At 47.3% G+C, this 3,830-nt stretch overlaps 1 long non-coding RNA gene across 1 annotated transcript; it reads right to left on the bottom strand.

Annotated features, from left to right (window-relative positions):
- Nucleotides 1-1,138: 1,138 nt before the first annotated feature.
- Nucleotides 1,139-3,347, bottom strand: LOC106032400 (uncharacterized). The gene is made up of 2 exons (XR_010830376.1): nt 2,772-3,347; nt 1,139-1,425 (listed from the first exon to the last, which is right to left on the bottom strand). It is a non-coding gene; the product is annotated as an uncharacterized lncRNA (long non-coding RNA).
- Nucleotides 3,348-3,830: the final 483 nt, after the last annotated feature.

Below are 3,830 nucleotides of genomic sequence, written 5' to 3'. Positions count from 1 at the left end.
TGAAAAACATCATTCACGTTTTCATTTCACTTTTCATGACAGTTACTTTTCAACAACAGGAAAATTCAGTTCAGTTCTTGAGTGCTTTTAAATAACAGTCATTCTATGGTTTCTTCCATGGTCTGCTTCCTTCTCATATGCATTTCCTTAATGCAATGTTTTATAAGAGGGTGACTAGCTAATACTGCATGACAGGAGAATTGTAAGGTCTGTACTGACCTTCAGAAGCACTTAAATGTCTTATTATTATGTGTCTTTGGTATTTTCCAGGACTTCTCTTCTTCCCTAAAACAGGTCTGTTTCTGAGATGCTACAATAATTTCAGCCACAATACTTGAAAAATCTCTGTATCTTCACACAAAGAAGCTATTTACTAATTTGATTTAAAGTTTATTGACCTTCTATATTCTAAGCCTTTCACAGTCTGTAGCCAACAGGTTATTTTATCCTTCCCTCCATAGTTCTCACTCCTAAAATGAATTAAGGAAGTACTAACTTCAAAACTCTCAAAGCCTGAACGGTACTGCCATCACATTGCATTGAGATCATTGTCCTCACTTGATTATTTCAGCTTCAGTGTAGCTGCTTGCTTTACCTCTGCCAGTTCACTTCCTCATGAGTACAGATACAATCTGTACCACTCTTACTGCTGTCATCTGAAATGCTTCAGAAACGTCCATCCCTTACATTTAGCAACCTCAACTACTCTTATGTATTGCAACAGTTCAGAGAAGTCTCATTAATAACTTCATCTTCTGTTCAAGCATTGAATGCCTTTGAGCTTAAGTAGGCTCTACACTTGTTTTCAAAAGCATAGTGCTCTTTCTTTCTCACCTTCACTGCCCCAAAACCATCGACCCTGCTCTACACTCATTGCTCTCAGAAGCATTCTCAAGGAACCAGGTGCAACTGGTTTCCCGTTTAGGATTTACTGATTTTACTATGTGTTTCCGGATTGAAAATCTCTCTAAAATACGTGGATCCTGACTTTTCAAATTAAATGCTTCTGGACCTTTCCTTTGCCACCCACAGTGTGGACGTCTCATCTTGCCAGTCAAAACCTATGTTAACATTTGTGAGACTGTCACATTTATTGTGAGAATATCAAGTAAACAGGGTGAAATCTTACAGTTCATAATAGGTACAGCCTGTAACGAGGGCTAACAGCACTTGTTAACTCCAATGGCATCAGGGTTTCACCAATGAATCCCAAGCCCATTATGGCTATGGCCTGCATTACTGGAGCACTAAAAAGGTGCAGGCATTTCACAGGGTTACACTGTTCATGGACACAGGAAAAGATGACTCTTCTCTCAGCAGATTTACGGCTTAAAACACTCCCTCCTCTCATTTTCTGTTTGCTGCTGGTGGTGGTTGCTTGTTGTTGCCTAATTTTTCACACATTCAGTGATTCAAGGTTTCTTCCTAAAATGCAAATTGAATAGTTATGGGTCAGACTTAAGAGAAGCAGAGTAGCCTAGTGGATAATTCCTACTGTATAAGAATAAGAGTCCAAAAAGCAAAAACAACTTGTTTTACACAAGAACTGCTTAGAAAAGAATCAGAATCACCTGGCTAAAGAAATACAGGGAAATAGCTCTTCTTGTGCAAACCAAGGCACCTGGGGAACTTCCCTGCCTGATCTGATCCACCACTTTGCATTAAACCTCTAATTTGCAAAGGAGCTGTGCAGAAGCACTTAGGTATGACAGTAATGATTGCAACCCTAAAAACTCTGGCTGTAGGGAGGTGGGAAAAGCAAAAGAAGTCATGCTCAGTGCTTGAAGCTAGTGATGCCTTTCAGTACGTGGGGCTCTGAGCACCTGCAACAAGGAGCCTGGGAGAAGAGCTAGCTTAGCTTAACATTTGAGCTAAAGATGAACATTATTTCAACAGGTGTAATCCTACAGTCCTCTCTGTCTGCTACATCAAATGAGAAAACTGATAGGCATTTAATGAACCTCATCCTAACCTGTGTGGAATAATCTTCCAGCTAATCTTCTAACCGGTTTCCATCCATCTAGCAACAGCGGTGCTTAAATCTCTTGTTTGCACTTTACTAGCTGCAGATTGTAAATGTTTTATGAGCCGCTGAGCTTGCAGCATTACTATTTTATTAGAACGTTGAATATCTCGTGTTCATTGCTGTCTTACCAGCAAATTTTATCTAAACAAAAATTGCCTCCATACTTCTTGTGAATGACAATTCGGTAGTCTGATGGATGCTATTGCTTCAGCTTGTTCTGCATCAACAGTTTGAAAATAGCCCCTCTGCCTTGCTGAGATGCAACAGTGCACCTGTGCTAATGCCAATAAAATACAATCACATTATGAATATATCCAGTTTGGTGTCTGAAGAAGTGACAGAGGTCCTGTCAGTCTCTGGTCCCGGTGCTAAGCACATGTAAATGATTCTCCATGGTGAGATGACTGTTAAGGGATGTAGGTTCCTCCTCCAGTTCTGGATCAGGGAACTGGGACAGAAGAGCTGCATCAACCTGAAAATGAAGCTCTACAAAGATGACGCAGTCAAAGGAGTGGTGTGGGCAGTAATGCACCCAACCTGCCAGCAAGGCCAGCACCCCACCCTCTTTCTCCACAGCCGCGGTCACCCTGTCTGCCACAGTTTCCCCACTCAGCTACAAACTAAGTGCTCCCATACCTCCTACTTCCTGCTGCCTCCTCTTCTCCACCAGCATACTCTCAGACCTTGCTGTACGCCCCATACCCTCACCTCCCGCTGCTTCCCTCTGTGGGACCTGCTCACTCACCCTCCTGTTATCCAGGCCATACTCTGCTCTGTCACAGAAACAGCTTCTTGCTGAAACAAACCTATTCACAAAAGCAAAGTAGAAACAGTGTTTGGGGTGGTTCTGGTTCCCTTGCAGCTATCAAGTTCCGTTTTCAGTGTTAGTAGAAGACCAGTGCGAGGCTCTTTGCCTATTTCACATGGCAGTGTCCAGTCTGGTTTCCAAGCAGAAGTTAAAATCTGCCTGTAAGCAGCTGGGAACTTGCTGAATGGAGCATCTCTGTGATTCACCCAGACCCACAGCGAGCACCGGGCAATACCAGCAGTATCTGTACACTGCAATCTGCATACACTAGCGACACATTTTCTCCGGTGACAGAACTGGAAGCCGCTGGTGTACGTGGGCCCACTGCAGCGCGATGACCAGCGCCGAGGTTTCGATGCACTTCGCTGAATTTGCAGCTTCCCAGGCACCGCTAAGAGACCAGGCTGCTACTGCCATCCAGAGCTAGCTGCCAGTACATCCCGTGCAAGAACCGCTGCGTTTCCACCTGCTTTGCTCCCCAACCCTCTGCCTGGTCAAACGCCTGCCTGGATTTTCCCCCACCCATCACCTTCACCGCCCTCAGCATCGCCGTTTTGGGGGGGGCTGAGCTCCGCGGCGCTCCCCCCCCCCGGCACCTAAGGGTGCTCCCGCAGCGCCCCCCGCCGGCAGCGCCCCTCCCCGGGCCGCCGGGGGGCGGAGGGGGCAACCCCGGCCCCGACAAGGCCGGGGGGGCCGGGGATGGTGCCCCCCAGGAGGGCCGGGCCGCCCCCTGGCCGTGCCGGGGGAGGGATGCGGCTCCCCCGGGCCGTGGGTGCCCGGCTGGGCTGCGGGGCTGCGCAGAAGCACCAGGCGCCTCGAGGTGCGCCCAGCGATGCAGCTCGGTAGGTGCTTTGTTCTCCTGCGGCGGGGGGGAAAACCCTTTCCACCCACCCTCCAGACAAAGCCCCTGCGAACGAGGAAAACCACCGAGGGCTAACTTCAAGGAAACGCTTCCAGCTGCTGCTGTCTTTATTAAGAGGGGTAAAGAAAGACACA

The sequence above is a fragment of the Anser cygnoides genome, chromosome 3, assembly GCF_040182565.1.
Source record: "Anser cygnoides isolate HZ-2024a breed goose chromosome 3, Taihu_goose_T2T_genome, whole genome shotgun sequence".
Lineage (NCBI taxonomy): Eukaryota > Metazoa > Chordata > Aves > Anseriformes > Anatidae > Anser > Anser cygnoides.
The sequence above is the reverse complement of the archived record's forward strand: the minus strand, read 5'-3'. Positions and strand labels throughout refer to the sequence as shown.